Here is a 16,371-nt window from a genome sequence, read left to right on the forward strand (position 1 = left end):
ATAAAATACTTTAAACATAACAATATATTATATTAAAATCAAATTCTTTGGGGATGGGAAAATGAAAATGTAAGTTTAGAGAGAAAAAGGAATGATATAAAATCCTGACTGCAAATGAAGAACTCAAATTATTATGGTATTTAGGTAGATTTCACTCACATTAAATGTGTAGACATGATTCTATTTTTAAATGTCATTATTTAAAATACACAAGAAATTTACATCCTTTGTAACCATTTATACTTATATTAGAATTTTTAGATGTTAATTCAGGAATGTGAAAGGCATGTGAATAATTTTACAACATCTTCTATGGGGTGCAGGAAAAACTGATGCCCTAGAGTAAAAATTGTCAAATTTTATCTGGGCATTTTTTTTTCTCCAGCTCATCCTATTCAATATAAATTTCTCTTGAAGAAGTCAAATAACATGTAGTCCATATCTCACCACTTGTGTGACATAAATACATTCCTGACTCACCATACCCATGGTTTAGAAATCCAGTCACATTCTTTGATTATATATCTGTTTGTGTGTATGTATGTATGTGTGTGTGTGTGTATATATATATGTGTATGTAGAGGGAGAGGTCTAGCTCTCCATCTCTCTACATAGGTGGATAGGTAGATAGATATATATATAGATATAGATATACATACAGATATAGATATAGATATAGATATGAGTGAATAGCTGGAGAGATGGAGGCTCTCTACCTACCCGTGTCTCCAGCTGCTCACTTCCCACATACTACTTTTCCTCCAAAATCTCAACCTTCAGAGGGAAAAACAATAAAAGCACTCTACCATCTCACAGTCCTACAAGGCTATAAATCCTTCAGTTTCCTCTTCAAGGTTTCATAGTCCTTCTAGAAGTTTCTTGTCTTCTCTCTACATGGAAATACACAATTTAATTTTCAAATTTATAAAATATCAAACTATGAGTATATAAAGACAATTAAGCAGTATATATGTGCATATATGTATGTATGAACATATATATACACATATGTATATATTCAATACATTTTTCCCGCATAATATTCCTCTATCCAGGAAATTATTTAAAAATTTTTCAGTATACTTAAGTTCATACACATATATTTAGTCAAGGCATTTTTATACAACTGGGAGTATAGTATATATTCTGTTGATCTATCTTGTTATTCTAACTACAACAATGTACAAAGTACTATACTGTATTTAACCATCCCTATTATGGCCATGTAGGAGGTTTACAATGGTCAGCCTCTTTCTTAGTCACAAACAATGTTGTGACAAACATTCTTGTGAATATATCTTTGTGCTCATGTTTAATTATTTCTCAAGGAGGAATTCCTATAAATGGGATTTCTTGATCAATGACTACACATTTTCACCTTTTTTTGTCCTCAAAAAAACTATGCCATATTATGTTCAGATAACAATGGAAAAAATTTCCCTACACCCTCAGGAAAATTGCATATAGTAACTCTTAGAATGTGCCAACCAACTAGAGAAAGCCTGAATTCTTGTAGACATTTTAATTTTCCATCTCTGACTTCTGATGCATTACTCTGTGAGAAGTGACAGGCACTTATTTTGAGTTTCAGTAATACTGAGTTACTTTTCTTTCTCCTCTAGGCCATATTTATCTGTTCAGTATTATTTGGATGTGATTTTTGATTCCCCTCTGGCTCCTAAAAAGACATACTTTCTGGTTTTCTTTTTGGATCATTTCCACTTTTCTATTTTTGTCTTCATCTTTCTTGATCAGCAGTATAGAGAGGTCTTCCTCGGGCCTGCTCACTTTCACCACAAGCAGCTGACTCTTTAACATAAATAGCTCGATATTGCTTCCGGCAAGGACACAAACTGAGGACACTCCCTGAAGGGCCAAAGGAATAATCACCTCACCTTCTATTCCTCTTGCTTTGGTTAGTTCTAATACTTTGTTATTAAGTGTTGGAAAAGTTATTTTCTTCTTTATATTAAGGTGGTGCTGTTGAAACTTTTCCAACAAATTGTTCCTATAAGCACAGAAGAGTGAACTTGCAAATAATGATTTGTTTTTCTTATTTCAAACCTCTGAGTAAACTTAAAGGTGCAGGAACATTTGTATTTTCTTCTGTCAGTTCTCTTACTCTCTGATATAAAATGTCCTGGGTAAGAAAAACTCTATTAATTTGGGTGAGATCAAAATCATGATTAATTCAATTCAACTTTACAAAAATGTATATATTACATACTAAAGCTCAATTTAGCAATTACAGTTATTCTTCAGTATGCATGGGGGATTTATTCCAGGACCTCATGGACACCAAAATCCATGGGTTCTCAAGTCCCTTATATAAAATGGTATAGTATTTGCATGTATCCTGTGTATATCCTCTCATATATATTAAAGCATATCTAGATTACTTACAATACCTAATACAATGTGTTATGTAAATAGTTGTTATACTGCATTGTTTAAGAAATAAGAAAAAATCTGTACATGCCCAGTACAGATGTAACTATGAATTAAAAAAAAATTTTCAACCTTCTGCATGGTTGAATCTATGGATGTGGAACTTGTGGATATGGAGGGCTGACTGTATATAGGAATTTTGGGGAAAGTTTTGACCTTTGACATCATAGATCCCCTGAAAGGGTCTCAGGGACCTCCACTGTTCCATGGACCATATTTTGAGAACTTCTGATCTAGAACAATGGCTCTCCATCTGTCTGAACATGACGTGTACTCTGAGCCTCAGACTCAGAAACTTTGATTCAATTAATTGGGATAGGCCTGGCCATTGTTATTTTATAAAAATTCCCTAAGTTATTTTAATGTGCAGCTGGAGTTCGAAATCACTGTAGAACATTGCATAGTGTTTTTCATTACAGACACTCAAAGTATATTTTGGGATTGTACTCAAATATCTTCAAGTGCAAAAACATTTAAAATATAATACGATTATCACAATATTGGGCCATAATGTGTAGATTAGGATTATTTTGTGTGGAGATTGAGTCAGAGCAATTTCAAGACCCTCTTTCTCAGAATTACTGACACCAGAATGGTATTTTGGAATTTCATTTGCATTAGGTATAGACCACTAGTTTATCTATCAATGTATCCATTCATATATGTATCTATGTATGTATGTGTCTATCTATCTATATCTATTATCTATCATCTATCTTTTTATCATCTATCAATCTGTCATGTCTATCATTGATCTATCAATCAATCATCTGTCTCTCTGTGTATGTATGCATGTGTGTGTATGTGTGTATATATGTATGCACATACATAGCTAATGGAATAGAATATTTAAATTTAATAGTGAAGTGCTTAGGCTGGGTGCGGTGGCTCATGCCTGTAATCCCAGCACTTTGGGAGGCCGAGGTGAGCAGATCACAAGGTCAAGAGATCGAGACCATCCTGGCCAACATGGTGAAACTCCATCTCTACTAAAACTACAAAAATTAGCTGTGTGTGGTGGCACACACCTGTAATCCCAGCTACTTGGGGGGCTGAGGCAGGAGAATCGCTTCAACTCAGGAGGCAGAGGTTTCAGTGAGCCGAGATTGTGCCACTGCACTCCAGCCTGGGCAACAAAGCAAGACTCCGTCTCAAAAAAAAAAAGTGAAGTGCTTATTCATATGTGTTTTCACATACATTTAGAAAAGAATCAAAAAATCAGGAGGCAGGCGTGCCCACGATGGCCGAATAGGAAGAGCTCCAGCCTCCAGCTCCCAGCGTGAGCAACACAGAAGATGGGTAATTTCTGCATTTTGAACTGAGGTACCAGGTTCATCTCACTGGGGCGTGTCAGACAGTTGGTGCTGGTCAGTGGGTGCAGCCCAACCAGCAAGAGCTGAAGCAGGGCGAGGCATCGCCTCACCTGGGAAGCACAAGGGGGAAGGGAATTCGTTTTCCTAGCCAAGGGAAACTGAGACACACAACACCTGGAAAATCGGGTAACTCCCACCCTAATACTGAGCTTTACCAAGGGTCTTAGCAAATGGCACACCAGGAGATTATATCCCATGCCTGGCCCAGAGGGTCCCACGCCCACAGAGTCTCCCTCATTGCTAGCACAGCAGTCTGAGATCTAACTGCAAGGCGGCAGTGAGGCTGGGGGAGGGGCGCCCGCCATTGCTGAGGCTTAAGTAGGTAAACAAAGCCGCTGGGAAGCTCAACCTGGGTGGAGCCCATCACAGCTCAAGGAAGCCTACCTGCCTCTGTAGACTCCACCTCTGGGGACAGGGCATAGCTAAACAAAAAGCAGCAGAAACCTCTGCAGATGTAAATGTCCCTGTCTAACAGCTTTGAAGAGAGCAGTGGTTCTCCCAGCATGGAGATTGAGATCTGAGAATGGACACATTGCCTGCTTAAGTGGGTCCCTGACCCCTGAGTAACCTAACTGGGAGACATCCCCCACTAGGTGCAGACTGACACCTCACACCTTGCATGGCTGGGTACACCTCTGAGATGAAGCTTCCAGAGCAAGAATCAGACAGCAACACTTGCTGTTCAGCAATATTCTATCTTCTGCAGCCTCCACTGCTGATACCCAGGCAAACACGGTCTGGAGTGGATCTCGTGCAAACTCCAACAGACCTGTAGCTGAGGGTCCTGACTGTCAGAAGGAAAACTAACAAACAGAAAGGACACCCACACCAAAACCCATGAGTACATCACCATCATCAAAGACCAAAGGCAGATAAAACTACAAAGATGGGAAAAAGCAGTGCAGAAAAGCTGGACATTCAAAAAATCAGAGGGCATCTCCCCCACCAAAGGAATGCAACTCATCGCCAGCAATGGAACAAAGCTGGACAGAGAATGACTTTGAAGAGTTCAGAGAAGAAAGCTTCAGTCGATCAAACTTCTCAGAGCTAAAGGAGGAACTACATACCCAGCACAAAGAAACTAAAAACCTTGAAAAAAGAATGGAAGAATGGATAGCTAGAATAACCAATGCAGAGAAGTCCATAAACGAACTGATAGAGATGAAAACCATGACACAAGAACTACGTGACAAATGCACAAGCTTCAGTAACCAACTCAATCAACTGGAAGAAAGAGTATCAGTGATTGAAGATCAAATGAATGAAATGAAGCAAGAAGTTTAGAGACAAAAGAGGAAAAAGAAATGAACAAAGCCTCCAAGAAATATGAGATTATGTGAAAAGACCAAATCTACGTCTGATAGGTGTACCTGAAAGTGATGGGGAGAATGGAACCAAGTTGGAAAACACTCTGCAGGATATTATCGAGGAGAACTTCCCCAACCTAGCAAGGCAGGCCAGCATTCAAATTCAGGAAATACAGAGAATGCCACAAAGATAATCCCCGAAGAGAGCAACTCCAAGACACATAATTGTCAGATTCAGCAAAGTTGAAATGAAGGAAAAAATGTTAAGGTAGCCAGGGAGAAAAGTCGGGTTATGCACAAAGGGAAGCCCGTCAGACTAACAGTGGATCTCTCGGCAGAAACTCTACAATCCAGAAGAGAGTGGGGGCCAATATTCAACATTCTTAAAGAAAAGAATTTTCAACCCAGAATTTCATATCCAGCCAAACTAAGTTTCATCAGTGAAGGAGAAATAAAATCCTTCACAGACAAGCAAATGCTTAGAGATTTTGTCACCACCAGGCCTGCCCTACAAGAGATCCTGAAGGGAGCACTAAACATGGAAAGGAACAACTGGTACCAGCCATTGCAAAAACATGCCAAAATGTAAAGACCATCGATGCTAGGAAGAAACTGCATCAGCTAACGAGCAAAATAACCAGCTAATATCATAATGACAGAATCAAGTTCACACATAACAATACTAACTTTAACGTAAATGGATTAAATGGTCCAATTAAAAGACACAGACTGGCAAATTGGATAAAGAGTCAAGACTCATCAGTTTGCTGTATTCAGGAGACCTATCTCACATGCAGAGACACACATAGGCTCAAAATAAAGGGATGGAGGAAGATCTACCAAGTAAATGGAAAACAAAGCAAAAAAAAAGGCAGGCATTGCAATCCTAGTCTCTGATAAAACAGACTTTAAACCAACAAAGATCAAAAGAGACAAAGAAGGCCATTACATAATGGTAAGGGTAAAGGGATCAATTCAACAAGAAGTGCTAACTATCCTAAATATATAGGTACCCAATGCAGGAGCACCCAGATTCATAAAGCAAGTCCTTAGAGACTTACAAAGAGACTTAGACTCCCATTCAATAATAATGGGAGACTTTAACACCCCACTGTCAACATTAGACAGATCAACGAGACAGAAAGTTAACAAGGATATCCAGGAATTGAGCTCAACTGTGCAACCAGCGAACCTAATAGACATCTACAGAACTCTCCACCCCAAATCAACAGAATATACATTCTTCTCAGCACCACATCACACTTATTCCAAAACTGACCACATAGTTGGAAGTAAAGCACTTCTCAGCAAATGTAAAAGAACAGAAATTATAATAAACTGTCTCTCAGACTACAGTGCAATCAAACTAGAACTCAGGATTAAGAAACTCACTCAAAACTGTTCAACTATGTGGAAACTGAACAACCTGCTCCTGAATGACTACTGGGTACATAACAAAATGAAGGCAGAAATAAAGATGTTCTTTGAAACCAATGAGAACAAAGATACAACATACCAGAATCTCTGGGACACATTTAAAGCAGTGTGTAGAGGGAAATTTATAGCACTAAATGCCCACAAGAGAAAGCAGGAAAGATCTAAAATTGACACCCTAACATCACAATTAAAAGAACTAGAGAAGCAAGAGCAAACACATTCAAAAGCTAGCAGAAGGCAAGAAATAACTAAGGTCAGAGCAGAACTGAAGGAGATAGAGACACAAAAAACCCTTAAAAAAATCAATGAATCCAGGAGCTGGGTTTTTGAAAAGATCAACAAAATTGATAGACTGCTAGCAAGACTAATAAAGAAGAAAAGAGAGAAGAATCAAATAGATGCAACAAAAAATGATAAAGGGGATATCACCACTGACCCCACAGAAATACAAACTACCATCAGAGAATACTATAAACACTGCTATGCAAATAAACTAGAAAACCTAGAAAAAATGGATAAATTCCTGGACACTTACACTCTCCCAAGACTAAACCAGGAAGAAGTTGAATCCCTGAGTAGATCAATAGTAGGCTCTGAAATTGAGGCAATAATTAATAGCCTACCAACCAAAAAATGTCCAGGACCAGACGGATTCACAGCCGAATTCTACCAGAGTTACAAAGAGGAGCTGGTACCATTCCTTCTGAAACTATTCCAATCAATAGAAAAAGAGGGAATCCTCCCTAACTCATTTTATGAAGCCAACATCATCCTGATACCAAAGCCTGGCAGAAACACAATAAAAAAAGAGAATTTTAGACCAATATCCCTGATGAACATCGATGCAAAAATCCTCAATAAAATACTGGCAAACCGAATCCAGCAGCACATCAAAAAGCTTATGCATCATGATGAAGTGGGCTTCATCCCTGGGATGCAAGACTGGTTCAACATACGGAAATCAATAAACGTAATCCAGCATATAAACAGAACCAAAGACAAAAACCACATGATTATCTCAATAAATGCAGAAAAGGCCTTTGACAAAATTCAACAGCCCTTCATGCTAAAAACTCTCAATAAATTCGGTATTGATGGAACTTATCTCAAAATAATAAGGGCTATGTATGACAAACCCACAGCCAATAGCATACTGAATGGGGAAAAACTGGAAGCATTCCCTTTGAAAACTGGCACAAGACAGGGATGCCCTCTCTCACCACTCCTATTCAACATAGTGTTGGAAGTTCTGGCTAGGGCAATCAGGCAAGAGAAAGAAATCAAGGGTATTCAGTTAGGAAAAGAAGAAGTCAAATTGTCCCTGCTTGCAGATGACATGGTTGTATATTTAGAAAACCCCGTCATCTCAGCCCAAAATCTACTTAAGCTGATAAGCAAATTCAGCAAAGTCTCAGGATACAAAATCAATGTGCAAAAATCACAAGCATTCTTATACACCAATAACAGACAAACAGAGAGCCAAATGATGAATGAACTCCCATTCACAATTGCTTCAAAGAGAATAAAATACCTAGGAATCTAACTTACAAGGGAAGTAAAGGACCTCTTCAAGGAGAACTAGAAATCACTGCTCAGTGAAATAAAAGAGGACACAAACAAATGGAGGAACATACCATGCTCATGGATAGAAGAATCAATATTGTGAAAATGGCCATACTGCCCAAGGTAATTTATAGATTCAATGCCATCCCCGTCAAGCTACAAATGAGTTTCTTCACAGAATTAGACAAAACTGCTTTAAAGTTCACATGGAACCAAAAAAGACCCTGCATTGCCAAGACAATCCTAAGCCAAAAGAACAAAGCTGGAGGCATCATGCTGACTTCAAACTACACTACAAACTACACTTCAAACTACACTACAGTAACCAAAACAGCATGGTACTGGTACCAACAGAGATATAGACCAATGGAACAGAACAGAGCCCTCAGAAATAATACCACACATCTTCAGCCATCTAATCTTTGACAAACCTGACAAAAACAAAAAATGGGGAAAGGATTCCCTATTTAATAAATGGTGCTGGAAAATTGGCTAGCCATAAGTAGAAAGCTGAAACTGGATCCTTTCCTTACTCCTTATATGAAAATTAATTTAAGATGGATTGGAAACTTAAATGTTAGACCTAAAACTATAAAAACCCTAGAAGAAAACCTAGGTAATACCATTCAGGGCATAGGCGTGGGCAAGGACTTCATGTCTAAAACACCAAAAGCAACGGCAACAGAAGCCAAAATTGACAAATGGGATCTAATTAAACTAAAGAGCTTCTGCACAGCAAAAGAAACTACCATCAGAGTGAACAGGCAACCTACTGAATGGGAGAAAATTTTTGCAATCTACTCATCTGACAAAGGGCTAATATCCAGAACCTACAAAGAACTCAAACAAATTTACAAGAAAAAAACAAACAACCCCATCAAAGGATATGAACAGACATTTTTCAAAAGAAGACATGCATACAGCCAACAGACCCATGAAAAAATGCTCGTCATCACTGGCCATCAGAGAAATGCAAATCAAAACCACAATGAGATACCATCTCACACCAGTTAGAATGGCAATCATTAAAAAGTCAGGAAACAACAGGTGCTGGAGAGGATGTGGAGAAATAGGAACACTCTTAACACTGTTGGTGGGACTGTAAACTATTTCAACCATTGTGGAAGACAGTGAGGCGATGCCTCAAGGATCTAGAACTAGAAATACCATATGACCCAGCCATCCCATTACTGGATATATACCCAAAGGATTTTAAATCATGCTGCTATGAAGACACATGCACACGTATGTTTATTGTGGCACTATTCACAATAGCAAAGATTTGGAACCAACCCAAATGTCCATCAATGGCAGACTGGATTAAGAAAATGTGGCACATATACACCATGGAGTACTATGCAGCCATAAAAAAAGATGAGTTCATGTTCTTAGCAGGGACATGGATGCAGCTGGAAACCATCATTCTCAGTAAACTGTTGCAAGAATAGAAAACCTCAGGAACAGAAAACCAAACACCGCATATTCTCACTCATAGGTGGGAACTGAACAATGAGAACTCTTGGACACAGGAAGGGGAATATCACACACTGGGGCCTGTCTTGGAGTGCGGAGAGAGGGGAGGGATAGCATTAGGAGTTATACCTAATGTAAATGACGAGTTAATGGGTGCAGCACACCAACATGGCACGTGTATACATACGTAACAAACCTGCACGTTGTGCACATGTACCCTAGAACTTAAAATATAATAATAATAAAAAAAGAATCAATATTAAAAATGCTTTTCCTTACTCACTGTGAAATTCCCTCCTACATTTTCTGAGACCAACCCATTTCAGAGGATAAATCATTGGAAATAGAACATCAGAGAAGAGAAAGGAGAACAAAAAGAGCAGGTTTAGAATTTACTGATTGTGTAGTGGTTTTTCTAACTCTTGACTACAGGAAAATGGGAGAATTGCTATTGAGCCCTCCTGTTGTCATGTTTTCTATGCAAAATGTATTGAGCTGTAAGAATTTCAAGAGCAAAGACAGAACCAGAGGTGGAATTCTTGAAAAGTGCGCAATTAAGGTACGAATTCTTATAGTTAATGCCTTTGCCTTGGCAGATGAGAAATCTAGGCAGTTTTCTAAAAATCTAAGCAGTTTACATATTTGAAACCCTCACTGATAGATCTTAATGTTCTTATTTATTACACGGTTGGTAATTCTTTGGTTTTTAAAATAAAACATAGATCCTTTAATAGGTTCACTTAAAATAAGTTTTATATTAATGGAGACAAAGGGTGTTGAGCTCTGGTTTTTATTATTATTTTTGAATCAAAAGAAAACTAGAATGCATCCTAGCACTAAATATAAAAGATGTAACTATAACACATCTAGACAAAAGCATAGGAGATAATCTTCATGACGTTGGGGTAGGCAAAATTTTCACAGAAGACAAAAATAGCTAATAGCAAAACTTAAAAAATAATAAATTGGATCTTACTAAAATGAAAACACTGATCTTCAGAGACATTCATAAGTAAAACAAAAATTAAGCCTTGAATTGGGAGGCAATTTTTAATAATCTGTGTACCTGACAAAGAATTTTATCCATAGTACATAAACTGAGTCATAAGAAGAGAAACAACCCAATTAAAAATAAGCAGAAGATTTTAGCATATACTTCACAAAAGAAAATATATGAGCTAGGCATGGTGGCATATACCTGTAATCCCAGTTACTCTGGAGACTGAGGCAGGAGGGTTGGTTGAGCCCTGGAGTTTCAGATCAGCCTGTGCAATATAGTGAGAACTCTCAAAAAATAAAAAGACATATGAAAGCTGGTAAGCACATACAAAGTTGTGCAACATTATTAGTCATCAAGAAAATGTAATTTAGAACCATATGATAGACAACTATACACACACCAGAATGGCTACAATAAAAAGAATAAGCAAGTATTAGCAAGAATGCAACTGGAACTCTCATGTGTTGTTGATGGGAATGTAAAATACTCTAGTATTTATAAAGTTAAACAAATATACACTTGCTATTAGATCCAGTCATTCCACTTCTAGTTATTTACCCAGGAGAAATGAAAGCATATGATGGCATACAAAGACTCATACATGAATATTCATATTAGCTTTATTTGTAATAGTCCAAAACTTGTAGTGACTCAATGTCCAAGAACAGGTAAATGAATAAACAAAATATAATACCACTTATATAACTTAGATAACAAAAGACTACTACTCACCAATAAAAATAAACTGATAAGAAGAACTGCATGGATAAATATAAAAAATTATGCTGAGGAATTTAAAGAAGGCAGATGACAAAATAATATTCATTTTTTGCATTCACTTAAGTAAAATTCTAGAACAGACAAAACTATAGTGATAAAAAGCAAAATAATGGTTGCCTGGGACTGGGGACCAGAGCAAGAGGCCAAGGGAACTTTTTAGGGTGATGGAAATGTTCTGTTACTTATAACAATGGTCATATACGGCTGAATTCATTTGTCAACATGGCATTAAACTTATACTTAAAATGAGTGTTTTTTATTGTATCGTATAGGTAATAATTGTTATAGAAGTTTGGAGATGAGAGAGGTCATTATGGGCTGGCAGTGTAGAATGTACAAATGTCAGTTCTGGCTGAACACTATGAAAAGCTGCTGAAGGCAGTAGGAGGATCACACTGGCTTCGGAGTCAGATAATCCAACTTTGAGGATGCTTCCTCTTGTCTGAATTTTAGTACAGATTGAAACAGGCTGAAAGATGTTTCTTTGTATGATAAAGGTCAGAGAGTAATCAGGAACCAGATAAAAAGAGAACTCATTGTGTATAGTCAAAAGGCAACTTAAAAAAATCTTTCTATTAAGCTGCAAACAGACTCTTACTGGATGCTCAAAGAATGTTTGGCACTAAGCTGCTTTGAAATGCTATCAGAGGCTTCTCAGTCTAAGAAAGGCTTCAGAGTAGATCTGAGAATTTCTTTCCCTTTGGCCAGAGAAAAGGCCAGAGATAGTCTCAAAGCCTAACGTTAAAACTAATAGTGTATGCTGCTGTTTTTGCTTCTTTGACTTTTCCCCAAAATGGTGTGTAAATTTCAATATAATTTACAGATGTATAATTTTTTAATTTTTACTGCATACTTTCTCTATTTGGAGCATAAGATGCTCAGATTATCTCAGTTCTCCACTGGAAAGCCACTTTTTGGTCTCTCTTATTTATTTAACTTTTTATTTTGAGATCAAGATAAATATGCAATTACAAGAAATAATACAGAAAGATTCTGTATATCCATCACCCAGTTTCTCCCAATGCTAATATCATCTTGCATAACTATAGTATAATATCACAACTGGAAAATTGACATTGATTACAATCCATTTACCTTATTCAAATTTTACCAGTTTTACATGCATTCATTTGAGTATGTATATATGTTTAATTCTATGCAATTTTATCACATGTGTAGATTCATGTGACTACCAACAGAGTCAAGATACAGAATAGTCCCATCACCATAAGGGTCCCTTATGCTGCCCTTATAAAACTGCACTCTTCCAGCCCTCTCACCCTTACAGTATATACCCCCTGAAAACCACTAATCATTTTCCCACTTCTGTAATTTTATCATTTAATAAATATTGCAGAAATTGAATCATACAGTATATAACCTTTTGGAATTGGGGCTTTTAAAAATTTCATTCAGCACAATTCCCTGGAGATGCATCCAAGTTATTTTGTGTGTGAATAGCTCATTCCTTTTTATTGCTGAGTTCTACTTCATGGTAGATATAGATGCACCATAGTTTGTTTAACCATTCACCCATGGTAGGACATCTGAGATGGTTCCAATTTTTGGCTACTATGAAAAATGCTATTATGAACATTCATGTATAGGTTTTAGTGTAAACATAAATTTTTATTTCTCCAGGATAAATGCTGATGAGTAGAACTGCTGGGATGTATGGTAATTCCATGCTTTGTTTTTAGAATACTGTGAAAAGGTTTCCCAGTGTGGCTGTACCTCTTTACATTTTTTTACTAGCAATGCATGAGTGATTCGATTCCTTTACATCCTGGCCAATATTTGGTGGTGTTACTATTTTTTAAACATTTTCACCATTCTGATTGGAACATAGTGATAGCTAATTGTTGCTTAATTCACATTTCCCTAATGGTTTATGAAGTTGAAATCTTTTTACATGCATTTTTGCTATCTGTACATCCTCTTCAGTAACATGTTTGCTCATATCAATTTTCTAGTTGAATTATTTTGCTTTTACTACTGAGTATTGAAAATTCTTTATATTCTAGATACTAGTCCTTTGTCAGTTATGTGGCTTGCAAATATTTTCTTTCAGTCTGTACATTTTTTATCCTCTTAACAGTGCATTTTGCAGAACAGAAGTTTTTAATTTTAATGAGGTCTAATTTATCAACTTTTCCTTTAATGAATTATGCTTTTGATATCATCTAAGAATTATTTGTCTAGTCCTAGATCCTGAAGACTTTCTTCTATTGTTGTGAAATGTTTTATATTTTACATTTAAGTCTATTATCAATTTTGGATTAATTTTTGTATAAGATGTGAGGTTAAGGTTGATGTTCTCTTTTTCTTTTTGCCTATGGGTGCTCGCTGCTCCAGCACAACTTACTGCAAGGCTATCCTTCCTTCACTGAATTACTTTGGCACTTTTGTTACAAATTGATTGGAAAATCAGTTGGAAATACTTATATGGGACTATTTCAGTGTTTTCTATTCTGTTCCATTGATCTTTGTCCATGCCTTGGCAAATAGCACACAGTCTTGATTACTGTTACTGTATTATAAACCTTAATATCAGGTAGACTGATTCCTCTCACTTTATTCTTCTTTTTAGATTATCTTAGATATTTTAGGGTTTGTGCTTTTCATATAAATTTTAGAATAGTCTAGCCAATGCCTACTAAAAACTTCCTTGAATTTTGATAAGAATTGTCTTATACATACAGATTACTTTGAAGCAAACTGACATTTTTACTATGCTGTCTTCCAATTTGTGACTATAGTATGTCTCTCTGTTTATTTGTCATCACTGATTTCTTCCATCAATACTCAATACTGAGTTTATACCTCAGTATTTCATTTTCCTTGGGTTGATTGTAAATGTGTTTTAATTTTGGTTTTCATATGTTTATTGTTACTACAGTAATTCTCACATAATGCCATTGCTAGGTTCTTAGAAACTGTAATTTTAAGTGACATGATGTATGGCAGGTCCTGAAATAATGTAGTTTTGCTCAACATCACTTTGTTATAACTTTGATGATGAAAAATTGGGTTTAGTTTTATGTTGTTTTGCTTAAAGTCAGTTTCCAAGAACCTATTGATGATATTAAGAGAGAGAGGACTTACTGTATATAGAAATGACATTGGTTTCCATCTTGATCTTATATCCTGTGATCTTGCTGAAATCACTTCTTAGGTTCTTGGAGTTTTATTGTTGTATAATCCATGGAATTTGCTAAATAGACAATCATGTCATCTGCACATAAGGACCATTTTAATTCTTCCTTTTGAAACTGTATGCTTTTTATTTTTTTTCTTTTTCTGTTTCCAACCTGCCCCCATTTCAGTGGCTAGAACTTCTAGTATTATGTTGAATAGGAGTGGTGAGAACTGAATCTTTGCCTTGTTCCGTATCTTAGAGAAAAGCATTCTGTCTTTCAGCATTAAGAATGACAGCTGTAGGTTTTTTTAAAAAATGAACTTTATTTTTTACAGCAAGTTTAGGCTCACAGAAAATTGAGTAGAAGGTACAGAAATTGCTCACATATCTCCTTTCCCCACACATGTATAGCTTCCCTCCTTATCAACATTCACCACCAGAGTGGTACATTTGTTATAATTGATGAAAATACTCAAGGTTTTAAAAGATACTCTTCATTAAGTTGAAGTAATTCCTATCTATTCCTAACTTGTTGAGAGTTTTTAATTACAAACGAATATTGGATTTTATCAAGTGCTTTCTCTGCATTAATTGATATAATCATCTTCTTTAGCCTGCCAATTCTTCCTCCTCATCCTGTTAATTTGGGGGCTTATGATGATGAGGTTTGCTATGAAAATTGAGTCTTGGTGGAAAGCCAGGTGTCAGTCATGAAGTATTATAAATGAAATTCAAAGGAATGGATTCATAATATATAGTACAGGAATTCCCTACTGTACATTAAAATTGAGTGTCAATCAGTGGAATTAAGTATGAATTCTTAATAAATAATAGTACAGAAAAGGATGCATGTATGTTGCATTCTGGAGCAAAGAGGAATGTATTGCCTAATGAGAAACAAAAGCCACTGTTTTCTAGGATTCACTGTGCCTTAAGCATAGTGACCTCATTTCAATAACGAGTACTGCATAATAATACTTCTTCAACTTTACAGGGACCTACAATCTATTAATTCTATCTCATTTCCACTATTTTTTACCTTCCACCCCTCTTATCCCTATTTTCCTTCAAATTCAGTTTTGATCATGGTCCATGTTTATAATTGTTCCCCTGCTAATATCCTTTATCTCCCTTGTCCCACTCTTCTCTGGTTGTAGTTGCTTGATCCTCAATCCTATTAAATCCACCTCTCCAGCTACTCCAGGCCTGCACACACATGCAAAAATTGGCTTTAGAGAAAGTTCAAATTTGTGACCACCAATATCATATGAGCATTTACGCCCAACAATCCTAAGGGCCAGCATTTTCATTATCTATGTTCTACTTACGCATCCCCTTGGATTAGTATATCCTTTTCATTTTTTCTCTTCAAACCTTTAACACCTTCTTCCTCATCTTCACTCAGCTGATTTTTGCTTCCCACTTTATTGAGAAAATAGAAACAATGGAAAAGAAAATAATGTTCACAAACATCCACTACCACAGGTACCCATCTTCCTACTGGTTCCTACAGATGAATTGCCTGACCTCAAACAAAGATGCTTTTCTTCTAGAACCCATCCCCTCTCACCTGTTATAGGACAAGATTCCAACAAATCCCTTTCTTTCTTGCATCAAGATTTTCCCCATTAGTAGATCACTTCTATTAGCATACAAACATACTATAATTAACTCTCCCCCCATCCAAAAGTGATGTCCCTTTCTCTATCACTCTTTAAAGAAAAGCCCCTGGAAATACTTGTCTGTACTCTCCACGTACTACTGCTCTTTTTCCATTCACTCTTGAACCTTCTTCAGTTAGGTATTTTCCTCCAACACTCCAACACTGAGCCTGTTCATGTGAGGGTCACT

At 36.6% G+C, this 16,371-nt stretch overlaps 1 long non-coding RNA gene across 2 annotated transcripts in view; it reads right to left on the reverse strand.

The window, feature by feature from the left end:
• Nucleotides 1–16,371, reverse strand: part of LOC126931260 (uncharacterized) — a 38,087-nt gene that overhangs the window by 4,916 nt on the left and 16,800 nt on the right. The window contains exons 4-5 of one of the 2 annotated variants that reach the window (XR_007717811.1): nt 10,800–15,942; nt 65–890 (exon numbers count right to left, since the gene is read on the reverse strand). This is a non-coding gene — a long non-coding RNA (uncharacterized LOC126931260). Of the gene's footprint in view, nt 1–64; nt 15,943–16,371 lie in introns of those variants that run through there. The other variant, XR_007717810.1, reaches the window with a different exon arrangement.

Source organism: Macaca thibetana, chromosome 11 (genome assembly GCF_024542745.1).
Source record: "Macaca thibetana thibetana isolate TM-01 chromosome 11, ASM2454274v1, whole genome shotgun sequence".
In the NCBI taxonomy this organism is placed as follows: domain Eukaryota; kingdom Metazoa; phylum Chordata; class Mammalia; order Primates; family Cercopithecidae; genus Macaca; species Macaca thibetana.